Source organism: Hemiscyllium ocellatum, unplaced genomic scaffold, assembly GCF_020745735.1.
Source record: "Hemiscyllium ocellatum isolate sHemOce1 unplaced genomic scaffold, sHemOce1.pat.X.cur. R7, whole genome shotgun sequence".
NCBI classification, from domain to species: domain Eukaryota; kingdom Metazoa; phylum Chordata; class Chondrichthyes; order Orectolobiformes; family Hemiscylliidae; genus Hemiscyllium; species Hemiscyllium ocellatum.
In genome coordinates, this window is record NW_026867634.1 from 1,211,480 (window position 1) to 1,227,965 (window position 16,486).

General features: G+C 44.3%; 1 pseudogene; it reads left to right on the forward strand.

Annotated features, from left to right (window-relative positions):
• Positions 1–3,414: 3,414 nt before the first annotated feature.
• On the forward strand, positions 3,415–14,095 carry LOC132809164 (digestive cysteine proteinase 2-like; annotated as a pseudogene).
• The last annotated feature ends 2,391 nt before the right edge of the window (positions 14,096–16,486 follow it).

The following is a 16,486-nucleotide window of genomic DNA, read 5'->3' on the forward strand; positions in this document are numbered from 1 at the left end:
TCACAGAGATTTCGCACTGCATATATAAAAGCCAGCTCGTTAGTTACTTCAACGCAGCTACAACATTCTGCATGGTCGATTCGAGCTCAATCTTGCCACACATTCTTCCGGGAGAATTCCATATACGCCTCCAGCGAGACTGCTATCCTGGCAGCCAAACCATCATGAAAAACCTGATGCGCACGGAGTAGAGCACTAGCATGCGAAAGCTCTCCTACTCAGACTCGGAAGCTTTTTAAGATGCCACAGAAGGGAATGTGGCCTTGAAATTCTCTGAAAGGGAGCAGATCCTGGTCGAAGGGGCAGGGTGTAGGTGATCTGTTTTGTACCCAAGGGGTACCATCATGGAAGATTCGGGCTGTCTGGTCCAAGATTGTCTAAAGAGTAACAACCGTCTCAATGTTACAGACAAACAGCCAGCAGTCCAATAAGAATAGTTGGCGTCACAACCTCTGTGTCCATCGACTACTATCCTTCCAACTCAGTCTATCACAGCCCCAATACACACTTCCTACCCCGAATCATGCTCTGTCACTGACACCTTCCGCATCTTACAAACCGGCATCACATCTGCACTCCTACCTCACCACCTCGGAAGACCTCCCGACCTGTTCGAACATCAACACCCAACCGATACTTCGTCATTTCTATCAATCTCTTCCCTGCTCTCATTCTTGGAGAAGAAACAGTGACACAGGACAGGAAACTATGGATTGGTGGAGAGGTGTCTGACATCAGAGACCTCAGCTCCTATAAGGAGTGACTCCTGTTTCTCACCAGAAATCCTGAGACAGCCAGATTTCAGTGAGCAAGTAAATATCACTTTTCGTTCCACTCTATCTCCTTTGCTAACTCTCTGTCAGTTTCATTCATTGTGCACTATGTCAATCCATTGAGCCCAGCAACGTTTCTGTCGTGTTCTGTGGGACTGTTCACATTTCCTCCAGCTACACAGGAAAGAAGACACCTCATCGTTCTCGGAGTATGAAATTACTGCGGTATTAGAAGAAATATTACTAAGGCTGCTGCCAGCACCCTCCATCAGTTCCGTTGAAATGTGAGAGTAAGAGGCTGTGGGTGCAGTATCTGGTGAGCACTTCAGTGTGACAGTTCCCAGGGCACCGAGAGGCTTGTCAGGGACCAGAAACTGGCAGGAGAGGGCACTGTAGTATTTGCAATCATCTGCTTATACCAATGAGCAGCAGGTGTAGCAGTCATGGATGTAGGTTTGTAGGACAACAGGAATGTGGATACTCTGTAGGGACTCAGATATCTCAAGCAGTGAATCATCCAAACTCCTGGGACATGTTGGCAATTGCTATGAAGAAACACGCCCAGCATCCTCAGGGCCTGCTGACTATGGACACAGAGCTGTCCCCCGTCGCCGACCTGTTCTCGGGTCTGTCGCACAGGTGCCCTTTTTTCCTTACAAGGAACAGGGGTCGTGTCCAGCTGGACGAGGATCCACTCACGGGTCACTCCAAATACCGAGATGCAGGGTGCCACAGAGGTGGCTAAGCCCTCCATCTCCATCTCTGACAGCCTCATTCATTTCTGTATTGTCGGAGCTCCCTCTGCCCAACACAAATACCCTGAGGAGGACTGAACAAACCCCTCAAGGGCTAACAGGCTGCACCAATTGGTACGCTATTTCCAGTCCAACCTGGAACCAGAATATGCTAAATCAGAGTTACACGGAGACAAAGAAAAGGAACTTTGGTGGCAAGAGTGACAATGCACAGTACATTCCCTATTTCGGTCCATGACGTTAGTGTGAATTAGTTCGTCAGCTATATCTGTGGCCCGGCGATGTGTGAAAAATAAGGAGCCAATATATTAGCATGGCCCGGGAATCAGAGGTCGACGTCTGTGTCCCATATAACATGGATCTGTGTGAAATATTCTCTCCTTGTGTTGAGACTTTAAGGAATGCAGGCTGATTGTGACCATGAACGAAGGTCCTATCAGATGACTCCTTCCCATCCAAGATGCATTTTATTCACGATAGCAGATACTGTCGTTACTTATCCTCGCTTCACAACTGCAATTCCCCAGACCTCCCAACACACAGCCCTCAGGCCTGGAAAATGAAAAAAAATAATCTTCTTTGTGTGACAACAGTTCCAACTGCCCGGACTGGTCACTATGCAGTCACAAGACATGTGAGACCCAGTCTCTGGTTAACAGAAGTAAGGACAGCAACACAACCCCATCCCCCACACCAGATTATGATCAATCCCCTGGACTAGCATCTGAATCTGCCTTGATGCTCCCTGTATGCACTTTGGATTGAATCTGTCAGGTGGGTAACTCAACCAGCAACAACCTTCCAATGCCAGTTGCTTGTGCACCCTTCTCTTCACTATTGTACTTATATAGCTCGCAGCAAGCGTGCAAGGGAAATGTATTCAAGATTATCGGGAAATAGCAAATGCCTGATGTAAATGCCCACGAACAATGGATTCATACAGCTGAAGCCTGTGCATCTTGCTCTGGGATGCTATTTATTCTGATATGACACCACGATCGTTTGGAATAAATCGGAAACTGCATTTACAAGCTCACTCTCTGATAGCCATGTAATTTTCCTTCATAGCCAACTCATTGTGTGACTTTCTTTAGAGAGGAAAATGAATAATGAGACAAGGAGTACCATTAACAAGGCATTTTAAAACCAAATAGTCCCCTTTTGCTGCAAATCGTTGTTTACTGCTGCAGAAGTCACATCAGTCTTCCTGGGGATCACCCCAAGGAGGACGATGGGCCCAAACATTGTTCCCACAGGGCATTCATCTCCTGTGTAGATCAGATGGCTCAGAGAAGTGTATGGATTTAACAAGATGGAGGAATAATCACTGTTCCAGTTATAAGTGAACGCATCGAGCTGGCTCTGCAGTGATCTCCTTCATTTTTCACCAACAAAGTGGTTTCACTTCACTCTCGGGAGAACATTGAAACCTACACCGGTCCAACATTTCCGCTTTCCTCAGCACCATCCTTCATGTCACAGTCAAATTGCTAGTTTGATGTTAATATTTGTATATTTCTTTCCCCTTGAAATGAGGCTTATTGAGGAGTTGGATGGAGTTAAAAAGTTTCACAAATGATCCTTAATACCCACAGAGAGAGTAGTGTCAACATTACATTTAAGCTGGATTAGAGACAGTGGTGAATTACTGACTCACTGACTCCATCCCTTATTGCTTACAAAATGATTCGGCTGTCACTGTTGCTGGTGATCTATATACAAAGGCGGGCAGTGCTCTCCGAGCCCAGGGAATCAGATACTCAATGATACCGTTGAAGTCTGAGAAACCCGAGCAACCAGTTAGACAAAGAGTATCAGTGTGTGACTATGCTACAAATGACAGTAGATGGAAAGTGGGCATTGTTTTTACGCCGATATGATTTAGTATGGTTGTATTTCTTCAAAACTAGGGTCAATGCCATGCTTCCTGGGCTTTCAGTACAACTGGTGCCATTGAAGGACAGTGGGCAAAAATACATGGAAACCTGGTTTCTCTCAGTGAACAGAACCTTGTTGATTGTGACAGACAAAGTTTCGGATGCTTTGATGGAGCCCTATGGAGCGCCTTTGATTATGTGATGAAGCATAATGGCATCAACTCTGCTGAAACGTACCCTTACACAGAAAAGGTAAGTCTGCTAGAATTCTAGGAAAATTCTGGTCGAGTAGGGGGTCACCAACATTTCGTTCTGTTTCATTTCACCTTTCCCTTTTTTCCGCTTGTACTTGTACTTCTGTTTTATTTTAATTACCTCTTGGTGAAGAGCTGCGACATTTGTAAGCGAGTCTAGCAGAATGGACGCATGGAGGTGGTAGCCGAGAGTATTTGCTTTCCTTATGACTACTGCCCGAGTGCCAAAACATGGCAGCTCAGGCGGTGGTGAGTCTGGGCTCCTGTCAGTGTCTGTATCCAGCTCAGTTTCACAAAAATAGCAGTGCAGATGAGTATGGTTTTCTGGAAGTACATGCATCAAGGATACAGTCTTGGAGTCAGAGTGCAGTCGACTTTGGATTCTGTCAGTGTATGTATCCGGTGCAGATTCATGTAGGCAGGGTGAAGGTATGTTTGTCTGCTGTCAGTGTCTATGTAGCACAAATGCAAGGTAAGGTAAGGAAGTAAGGTGGAGTTGCATTTCCGTTTCTGTCAGTGTCTGTACCACCACAAATTCATGGATGCAGAAAAGGTGAGTTTGGTTCCTGTCATTACTATATCCATCACAGATTCTTGGAGGCAGGGTGCAACTGAGTTTGGGTTCCTGTCCGGGTCTGTATCCAGCACAGATTCATGGATGCAACAATGCAGGCACGATTGAAATCAGTACAAGATCCAGCAGCATCAGCAGTGATCAGTATTAATGAGCGCTGTCTGCAGCAGCCTCATGGCGACGACAGAGTCGTGTTTTGACAAATGCCCTGCCTAGCAGTATCAGTTAACAGATCTTTCCTGTGGATTGCTACTTTAGTAAAGTCCAAGGAGAACTCATTGTGAACATGGTATCAGTGGAGTCGAAATGCTGACAAAGATTAGGAGACTTTCATTCCAGCGGTGATAGAGAGAGGGATGCATACCTGGCCACTAGGCCCATGATGGAGCACTTAACAAGAACTATGAATTTGGACATTTCATTTTTCTTGTTCTTTTTTTAAAATGTTTTATGTTTTGATATACATGTGTTTTCAGATGGTGCCACAGCGTCGCTACACTATGCAACACAGTTCACTGCATGTTGTAACAAGATACACGTTACAATAAATTCATCAACTCGAATTCATTTATGTGCTTCTGACAAACACAAATTTTCAACCAGCTTCAGTGTGTGAAACTACTTGAGTCCAGCGCTATTCAAATGGGAGTTGCCATTCTGAATTGGCATCAATCCTTCCCTGAGAATCGGCTCCCAAGTCTCTCCCAGAGTTATTGTGCGAGCAGCATTAAGAAGGCTGAAACAATTTCACTTTTCAGCTCTCTCTCTCATTTTTCCCTTATCTTAGAATGATCTCCTAAATCTCGACGTAACACCTCCTACCCTCAGTCAATAAGTCTGAGGAGTTAACAGAACATTCCTGTGTATTGCTACTCACCATTCCCACAGTTCAAAGATGTGCTGGTTAGGAGGTTTGACGATGCTAAACTAATAGTGCGCAGGGAATTGTAGGTTAGGTGTGTTAGACATGAGAGATGCAGGGTTACAAGGATAGAGTAGGGCCAAATGGGCTGTTTCAACACTTTGTGGATTCTATGATTCTGTGAGATGGAATGTGTATGTGGCAGTTAGCTGAATCAATCGATCATTCAGCATGTTCGACCTTGCAGGTGGGGGCGGCACGGTGGCTCAGTGGTAAGCACTGCTGACTCACTGCACCAGAGTTCCAGGTTCAATTCCAGCCTCGGGCGATTTTCTATGTGGAGTTTGCACGTTCTCCCCGTGTGTGGGTGTTTTTTCTTCGGGTGCTCAGGTTTCCTCGTGCTATCTAAAGATGTGCAGGTCAGGTAAATTGACCATGCATGTCAATCAGATAAATTGGCCTGTCATGTTAGGTGCATTAGTCAGAGGGAAATGGATCTGGGTGGGTTACTCTTCGGAGGGTCAGTGTGAAGTGGTTGGGCCGAAGGGCCTGCTTCTACATTGTGGATTATCTAATCTAATCATCCAGTACCATAGTTAACGTATAAATATCGCGATGGACAGCATTGAAGAGTCAGGAATAGAGGTAACTGTTCCAGTTTGTCTGCTTCTCCCACCTACTCCAACAGGCTGGTCTGTCACTTTAATATAAGCAGCAAATTTACTTGAAAAAAAATTAAGTTTGCAGTGTGAGCTATTAAAAATTATTAACGTTTGATAAGAAAGCTTAGAGTTGATGTGCAAACCATTTGTCTATGTCGATGGTAGGGCTTTGTGTGAATATGGTCCTTTGTTAATTGGGGTATTTACTCCTCAGGAATGTCATTTAACCTGAAACTTGCTGGGTTGAAATTTGGAAGGCTGTGGTGCTATTAACGCAACTCAGTTTGAATCTGTACTCAGGAGATTTTTTTCCCGATGTTGCTTTAAGTCTGGTGTTGTTCCTCCAGAAGCCGTTGTTGCCTGGGGATAATTCTTCACTTCACAATTGTCCTTGTTTACTAGATTTCGATTGGGATCGGCTTTTTGCGTGCAAATCCCAACTGGTTGTATTTGTGTATTCAAAAATGCACCTTGTATTCAGTGCATTTTTTAATCATTTCCCCATCTCCACCACACACTCATGTCCGGACTCCTTGTAGATGACTTGTGCATTGTTATCCACCAGAGTTGTGATTTTTGGGGGGGATTACGTCGACATGTTTGAATTTTCCTGAGGGAACCTGAACCTGAACGAGTTCATTGTGTGACCATGCACTCTGCTCTCTGCAAGCCCGCATTTCATTGGCCGAAGGAAAAAAGTTGAGTAAAAACCGTACACTCTCTATGTGACAGGCGTACATAATCTGGTGACTGGGCATTACTCTAAGCTAGACATATTATATTACCATGCTTGATGGAGGTGGTGGTCTCTCACTCACTGGCTAGCGACTCAACATTAACAGTGTCACCTGTTCTCATGTAACCCCAATGGATGTATTGTCACGCACACACTAAGCTGAAGAACAGAAGTGCGTTTTCCATATGAAAGGCCTAAGGAGTGGTTATTACCAGGCAGAGACTAGTGGCCCTTTTCAACAAAAAGGCACCAAATTCCTGTACAACAACAACCCGAGGGCTGGTATCGTTCCTGGGTAACATAACGACAGCAAGTGATTGAGTTGGAGACAAAGACGTTAGTATCAAAACACAGCTTTTTGCAGGTGTATGTTTCGCTGGGGTGGGGTGTGGTGCAGTAAGGTCGGATCACAGCAGGCGTGCCCTTCCTCAACTGGTACTTGATATTTCACACGCCAGGAATCCACAAGCCATTCAGAGCACATTTTCTTGTTATCCTCTCATGTTGAGCACCACACTCACAACTGAAAGAATTCCATTGGCATTGGGATCAGAACGGCTAAGTATTGTCAATTGCCAATTTGACAACCTCAGTTTGGGCTCCACCAGAGTTAGTCGGCTCGCGATTCATTACAGATTTGACCCCCTATTGGATAAACGAACAGATCTCCAGAGTTAAAGTGAGAATGACACACCTTTCCATCAAGACATGACGTGACATCAAGGACCCCAAAATATCTGGGGTGCTGAGAATTGGCGAGAAAAGTTTGAATTGCTTGTACTTATACCGAAGACAATGGAAAGTGTTTGAAACTATTAATTAGTTTTAGAAAGCTCTACCTGAATGATATGAACTTAATTCATCAATGTACGACCACAACTTTCACATGAGTAGACCGAAAACTCTGAAGAGGCTCAACACTTTTTAAATGTAGTTTCAGTATGAGATAATCAGAGGGAGAACTTGATTAGGATATTGAGCTGTCAAGGAAAGGTACAATATTCTCCATGTACCCAAATTTCTAATCATTTACTATAACTTTGTCTGGTATAAGTGCTGAATGTTTAGAATGTATTGAGCAATACATGTTCCGTTTGATACAAAACAAAAAATAAAAAGGATCTGAGGTCTAACTTTTCTGCATCGAATTTCATGCCTGTATGTAATTAACTGCAAGATGAAGTGGTGGAGGTTGGTATAATTACAAAATTTAAAAGGGACCGAGATGGGTATATGGATTGGAAGGCTTTAGGGTCAAATGCTCGCAAATGGAACTGCAATCTGTGAGGATATGAGGATATATGGTTGGAGCAGACGAGTTGGAACAAACAGTTTGTTTTCGAGCTAATTCACTATGACTGTTTTTTTTAAGTTTGAACAAATATCGCAGATTCAGTGAAATAAACTGGCTGACAAATTCGGAATGCAGAAATGGGTTAAGAAAAGAGAAATAGCTTTATACCCATCATAATGAGTATTTCTTTTGAACATTTACTTTAACATTTAGGAGGGATGGTGCAGATTTCAACCAGATAAATTTACTGCTAAAATCACTGACGTGAAACGTGTTTCTGGAGGCGAGGCAGGATTGGAACAAGCAGTGAGAGAGATAGGACCAATGTCTGTTTTGATTGATGCAAGTCTGAAATCCTTCCAGTTTTATGAAGAAGGTAAGAACCAGAGCTTTGAATGATGTCTACCAATCAGATTTATCAACTATTCAAGGAAAGGTATTGTAAATCATACATCTACAAACACATTTCCTGTTACTATTTTGATATTAATGTCACAACACAATTTACAATGTACCATACGCCTCCCCCTTGCCCTAATCCAATATTCACCAGTCCTCCCAACAACCTCAGTTCCAACTGTCAGTGCTGTCAGATACCATTGTTTTAAAGCTGGACCTGGCTGCAAACTGAGCTTAGGAATGGTGATGGGAAAAGGACCAGCTTTCATTCGAAATATTGCAGACAGCCCAAACGTGCTGCAACTAATAGAACAGATAGTGAGGTGTAGCTGTGCTAATGTGCTGCTGTGTAATTGTACATGTCAGCACTGGGCCCAAGGACACATGAGGCTCGCAAAACTTAAAGCGGCCTTCACACCTGAAAGATAATCCTACACCCAATAATGGAGTAGAGGTTCGAACTCAGTCAGAGACTGAGCAGAAATAAAAATGGAAATGTTGCAACAGGCCAGAAAGCAATCCACAGGTTTTCTGAGACAACGCTGCAGAACTGGGTGCAGTATGTGGACAGAACAAGAAAGGTGCAGTTTCGTGTTTAGAATAAGAGTCTCTCCAGCCAGACATTGAGAAGGTAGGGGGAGCAGGGCGCTGTCACAGTAAAGGCCACAACTGAGATATGGTTCCTCTGCACATGGGGAGGTATATATCCTGGCAATGCCACATGCTAACTCTAACTCCTTCTGTCTGCTCAGAGGGGCCACAACTTGCCTCCCTCTACAGGTATAAACAGCGTTTCTCACCTCCTTGACACGGCAGTGAACTGGGAAATGCGAAGCTTGGAGTGTGCACCAGACTGAATCGATCCTGTCATGAAAATAATCTCAGAGCCGCAATCAGTTTTACAGCTACTCGGAGAGCCACGCTCTGCCTGATTTCAGGTTGCAGGGCTCTGATTGAATAGTGGAAGATTTCTGTGAGCGGCGTTTGTTTTGTAAAATGAAGACGTTACACTCACTGTTCCTGGGTAAGAGGAAGGCAGGGACATTCGAGTCAAAATCCCTTGGCCTCCTGCCCATAGTCCTTCACTTTCTGCTCCATCTCTTTTTTTCAACATCTGTTTATATTCGTATATTGATATCATCGCGTGTGTCACCTCAAGAGAAATTGCAAATGCTGTGGCCTGAACAGGGAGAACGTCACTTGCACAGTTTCCTTGTGATCATGATACAGATCGTTTCCATGTTCATGTACATTCCTTAATGATTGCATAAACATTACTATACAACCCAGAATTGGAGACGAAATGGAAAATGCAGTGCGGTGCACCTTTCTCACACCAGGTGCAGGAAGTAATGTGTTAACAGAAAGTGTTAACACACACATAGCGCCCAATTGTTATGACACGCGTCTGGTAAATGATATTTTGCAATTAAAATATCCTCAGCCAGGTAAAAAAGCAATCATTGATACACAGACAACAGCAGATATTACAAAAAAATTGGAAGCATAAAATCAAGGACGGACTTTCAATGGGAAAACGTGTAATCTTAATCAAAGGTAAATTAACACTAATTAAATATGTTACAGAAAATGCATTCAACATGTGTCTCCTTTCAGGCGTTTACTATGATGATAATTGCAATGGACCTGTAACCGATGCAGTGCTGGTTGTTGGATTTGGGATTGAAGATGGAATGAACTACTGGCTGGTTAAAAACAGGTCTGTACTCTGTGAAATAATGAACAACTGATCAGAGGCGTTCAAGGGGCAGGGGCATGGAGTGGATTTTCTTTTTATATGCTACAACCTGTGCATCTGTTCAACGAAGACATTACATCGTGTGTACCTGAATGTGAATGGTTAATGGTAGTGCTGTCAGGGATCACATCTAAAAAATTCCAGAGAACGGTATCCCGTCACCAAGTGACCCTACACTTAATGTGCAAAGTTCTAGATGAAATATTGCTTCGGAAAGACGCAGGCATCATAGTGTCATTATCCCTGAAACTCGCAATGTTTAAAAAAATCATAACCAGTACAAATTACAAACAAATAGTTAAAATTAATAGCTATACATGAGAGAAAAAAACAATGTACAGGCTAACCAGGCAGCAAAGGCAAACTCTAAAACGAACATTGCAACTCGATCACAGGGAAACGAGGAAACAGCTCAAATCACTCAACCTTCTCACCTGTCACCAGGGCTCACTGATTGGACCAGATTAACGACCCCAATTCTGTAAAATAGAACATATAACATTACAGCTCAGCATATGTCCTCGACCCGCGATAGTGGGCAGATCTGTGGAACCAATCTGAAGCCCATCTAATCGACACTATTGCATTCTCATTCATATGACTGACCATTGGCCATTTAAATGTTCTTAAATTTGTCGATGCTATTACTGCTGCAGACACGCTCCACGCCCTGACTACACTCTAAGTAAAAAAAAACTACCTCTGACAACTGCCCAGTGTCTATCCCTTTGCAAGTTAAAGATATGACCCCGCATGTTAGCTATCGATAGTCGAGGGAAATGGCTCTCAACATCCAACCGAACTAAACTTCTGATTATTTTATGCATCTCAATTAATTCGCCTCTCAAACTTTATCTGTCTAACGAAAGCAGAGTCAAGTCCGTCAACTCTTCCTCATAATATCTTCTCTCCATACCAGGCGATTTCCCAGTAGATCTCATCTCAACCCTTTCTGAAGCAACCACATCCCTCCTATAATGTGGTAACCAGAACTGGACACAATACTCCGAAAGTGGTTGCACCAGAAGTTTCTACGACTTGCAGCATGATCTCATGATTCGCAATCTCAATCCCTTTCCCAATAAAAGCTAATACTACGTCTGTCTTCTAAATAATCTAGCCAACTGGGAGGCAATTTTAAAGGATCGATGTACCTCGACACTGAAATCTCTGTGTTCGTCTGCACAACCGAGCATTTCATCATTAGCCCATTACATTGCATTCATGCCAATGTTTATCACCTCTCACTTTTCCGCATAAAACTGCATTTGCCTTCTTTCAACACAGCTCTGCAGCTTATCTAGTCTCTCTGTAATCCACACAGCCTCAGTCAGTATCCACAACTCTAGAGATCTTAATGTCATTTGCATGTTTACTACTTCATCCTTTTTGTGCTCTCATTTAGGTCATTGATACAAATGACTAACAACAGTGGATCCAAAACGGATCCTGATGGTACTTGACTAGTAACCAGAATTAATGTTTCCCTTCTACTGCCACCGTATGTCTTCTTTCAGCTAGCCAATATATGATACCTCGCTAACTGCCATCATTACAATCACTGCAGGCAGGGTTGGAAGAAATAGTCACATTACTGATGAAAACTTTCAAGTCCGATTGGATACAAAATGTTTGCTAAACAAGTCCTGTAGTCCAGCGAGTATACACACACACACACACACTCACACACTCACTCTCTCTCCCTCTCTCTCTTTCTCATACTCACACACACAGAGACAGAAAGACACAGATACACACGGAGACACGCAGACGCACATCCACACATATTTCTACATGATTTCCCAGAGGAAACAGTATGTGTGCAACTTATAGAACACACACACACACACACAACATGATTTGATAAGGAATTAGTATCAGAGTGCAATGGGTTAGAGTATCCTTGCAGTTCAGAAGACACTGGGTAACGGATATCCAAATCAACTCATCCTCACCACATAGAGTCTCTCTGTGGCAGGTAATCTCTGAATTGTGATGGTGAAAACTCTGGGGAAATCTTCCCTTCCGTAAGTCAAGCAGGCAATCTGCAGGAGACCACAGTTATTGTTCTCATTCATCCCTATTCGCTCTTCCCTAACTACTTGCTCCAGCTGGCAATCTATCCCCGAAACGGATCTCACCTCATGTCATTTAAAATGTTGTTTTTGGATCAGTGGTGCTGGAAGAGCACAGCAGTTCAGGCAGCAACCGAGGAGCACCAAAATCGAAGTTTCGGGCAAAAGGACTTCATCAGGAATAAAGGCAGTGAGCCTGAAGCGTGGAGAGATAAGCTGGAGGAGGGTGGGGGTGGGGACAAAGTAGCAGGGAGTACATTGGTGATTGGGGGAGGGGATGAAGGTGATAGGTCAGGTCGGTGGGTGGAGTGGATAGGTGGAAAAGAAGATACGCAGGTAGGACAAGTCATGGGGACAGTGCTGTGCTGGAAATTTGGAACTAGGGTGAGGTGGGGAAGGGGAAATGGGGAAATTGTTGAAGTCCACATTAATGCTCTGGGGTTGAGGTGTTCCGAGGCGGAAGATGAGGTGTTCTCCCTCCAGGGGTCTGGTGGTGAGTGAGCTGTAGTGAAGGAGGCCCAGGATCATCGTGTCCTCGTCAGAGTGGGAGGGGGGTTGAAATGTTGGCCCACAGGGCGGTGATGTTGATTGGTGCGGGTGTCCCGGTGATGTTCCCTAAAACTCTCTGCTTGGAGGCGTCCAGTCTCCCTAATGTAGAGGAGACTGCATCGCGAGCAATGGTCGCAATAAATGATATTATTGAATATGCAGGTAAAATCTAGATGGATGTGGAAGGCTCTTTTAGAGCCTTGGATGGAGGTGAGGGATCAGGAGGTTTTGCAGTTCCTGCGGTGGCAGGGACGGTGCCAGGATGGGAGTGTGGGTTAAAGGGGGGCGTGGACTTGACAAGGTAGTCACGGAGGGAACGGTCTTTGCGGAAGGAGGAAAGGGGTGGGGAGGGAAATATTTCCCTTGTGGTGGGGTCGTTTTGGAGGTGGCAGAAATGTCGGCAGATGATTTGGTTTACACAAAGGTTTGTAGGGTGGAAGGTGAGCAGCAGGGGCATTCTGTCCTTGTTACGGTTGGAGAGGTGGGGTCTGAGGGCGGAGGCGCGGGATGTTGACGAGATGCATTGGAGGGAATCTTTAACAATGTTGGAAGCGAAATTGTGGTCTCTAAAGAAGGAGGACATCTGGTGTGTTCTGTGGGGTAACTGGTCCTCCTGGGAACAGATACGGCGGAGGCGGAGGAATTGGGAATATGAGATGGCATTTTCGCAATATGTAGAGTGGAAGGTGTAATCCAAGTAGGTGTGCGAGTCGGTGGGTTGGTAAACAATGTCGGTGTCAAGTCGGTCGTCATTAACGGAGATGGAGAGGTCCAGGAAGGGGAGGGAGGTGTCAGAGATGGCCCAGGTAAATTTAAGGTCAGGGTGGAATGTGTTGGTGAAGTTGATGAATTGCTCCACCTCGAAGCGCGAGCATGAGGTGGCAGCCAATGCAGTCATCAATGTAGCGGAGGAAGAGGTGGGGAGTGGTGCCGGAGTAATTACGGAAGATCGATTGTTCTATGTAGCCAACAAAGAGGCAGGCATAGCTGGGGCCCATACATGTGCCCATGGCTACCCCTTTGGTCTGGAGGAAGTGGGAGGAATCGATGGAGGTATTGTTAAGGGTGAGTACCAGTTCGGCCAAACGAATGAGAGTGGTGGAAGGGTACTGTCGGGGACGTCGGGCGAGGAAAACAAGGAGAGCTTGGAGTCTCTGGTAATGGCGGATGGAGGTGTAGAGGGATTGTCCAAACTTACTGCAGAGATTAGCAATTGATGCAAAAACTCGCAATTGAGTCTTTGCTGCCTCATGTAAATTAATCTTTACAACTCATTATCTAGCTGAGTTCATTCCAGAATTCAGGCCCTAAAATCAATTCATCCATTTCGCATTGTTAACGCCTGCTTGTCCAAACATGCCTCTTTTACTAGAGTTTGATTCCAAAATGAATCTATCTTTTTTTTAAATTCTAGTTGGGGAACAAACTGGGGTGAAGCCGGTTACATCAAAATGGCTAAGGATAGAGGGAATCACTGTCGAATTGCCAGCCATGTGTTCTACCCTGTCGTGGAAGGAACCAACTGATCAACCAGAGATTCATCAAACCCACCTGAAAGAATTGCCGGAACATTTCTGCAAATGCTGATTCATTCAACAAATTGCTTTAACTGTCTGCTGCAAACATAATAAGTGAATAATAACAGTTTCTGCACATTTCTATTGCTTCATATAAAACCAAAGGCATTGTATGATTGATACACTGTAAATTTCAGAGCGAGTATATTCTCCAGCTTGTGGAAGGCAATAATCTGCATGTACTGCTGATGTCCAACACTGCCAGCAATCAATTCCAGAGCTTGTTTGTTCCAGAGGAATGTATTTGCTTTGTATCTAAAGGATTGCATTGAATGCTGTGAAATCTATTGTACTAACATATTGTGCTTAAACGTACATAACATTTGAGAAGTCTGTGTTTTCTGTCACCAGCACAGTTAATGAATACATGTAATGGGGTTATTGAGGAGAATAAGGTTTACTTGAAAAGAGTTTAACCGTTAACCCCGCCCTCCCACCCCCCGGAAACAGTTTGATCTAGCCATACTGTAGACTAGGAATCTCACGATGAGATTCCATTACGGCAAGTGCGAAAATGTAATTTCATTCATTGATTAACACTGCACAGATCAGCAGGAAAACTGAACACTTTAATTATGGAAACGTACTCCTTTTGGAGAATCGACAAATTACAAATAGAGTTCACACGCAGATCTTGTGAAATTGACCAATACTGTTTTATTTGTCACGAAATCATGTGCAAGAGAAATTGGCAGGACTGGTATAGCACGGACGCATTGCACAGTTACGTCCAGGATTCTCTTCCCCAAGCTCCAAAAACAAACAGATGTTGACAGTTTTGCAGTGGAGATCCAGTCGTGTATTGTTAATCCCTGGACAATATGAATTAAATTATATTCAATGGAAAATAAATGTAATTATAAGAGGAGTTTCCATTCCTCTGATAGGGCAGGTATCCTCGTTTCAGTGCGTCTGCAGATGCTGTGCAATGTTCTCTGGGTGCCAGTCAATCTCGTTAGGCTTTGTGGGGTTCATTACTTGAGGAGACTGAGAATGCCATCGCATCCCCTCGATAGTGGCGATGCTATTGTGAGGTCGACATTCTCCTGTCAGAACATCTGAGGAGTGTGTTTCTTGAGACTGGAAGCTGTTTAGATAATGTCTTGTTTTACCATTTTGTTCTTGAGCTGGTTTTGGTCAAATTGAGGTATTATGGGCATGTTCTATTTTGTTAACAGACATTGCTTCAGTAAACAAGTAGTGGACAGGCAGAGTAGTTTATCATTTTCTCAAACAATTCCGTTTTTTTACTTTTTGTCTAGGAACTGATGAGATTGGGGTTGAGGAGAAGGGGGTTGTTGCCAAAATCTGAGGTTTGTCTGGCGCGGTAGGGCTAGATCAGTGGGGTTGTCTTTGAAGTTTGAGTCGAAAGCTACGTATTCCGTGTCGGAGGCGACGTTATTGTCGTAGTGGGCCTTCATTGGTGGATGGTAAGTGAGCGGGGGTAGCAGCATGGATCACAAACGCCGATAACTCTTTTTTAATAGCATGACATTAACTGCGATAACGACAATGATAGTAATGAGAAGTATGAGTCCCTGCAACAAGGCTGTGCCCCCAGAAAACCGCCGGGAGCTTGCCCAATTCCTTTGGTCCCAATTTATTTTTTTCTTTGAGCAGTACAGAGGTTGTTTGTTGGATAGACCGGGCTAGGTAACTGATGTGGTAACTGTGGTCGGGAATGTAGGTGCAGCAATGGAACTGATGAGAGTGCATGCGCCCACTTTCAGGACAAGCAAATAATCCTGCACCAACCTGTTTTGTAGGGTCACAGTGGGATGGGAATAGCTCCAGCGTTCAGCTGATCATTGGCTACCTCCTCCAAGGTGGTAGCCAGTTGTTGGATTAATTTCGAATCGAATGGTTGCATATGTGGGTGAAACGTGGAAATAATCTGGTGAAAATTGATGAGAGTTCACTTCCCGCAAGATATTGTCGTCTTGAAAGGAGAGTACGAAGAATGACATCCAGATGGGACGGGACCACATTCACAACAAAGTATTTCGTGGTCCCGGATAACGTAAGCGAAGGTAGGCTGTGTGGTCGCAACATGAATAGGTACCATTATGAATTCTTGGTCTCGGTCTCAGTCTAGGTGGTGGTGACTGTAGTGTTTTGGCTGGTAACGTTGAGGACGTGAAGGATTAGTATACTGCCTTCGACTGTTGACTGACTCGCTGCGGGGGTGAGTTGCAAAGAGTTACTACACTTGCGCCAGGCAGCATTCCATCTGGATGGACAGCTGCTTTTGAGGATGACAGATCTGATGGCTTCTCCCTGTTCTTTCGTGTCTGTGAAGAACATGGCAGGGGGTTCTCAGGAATAATTTTATAAGAGGTA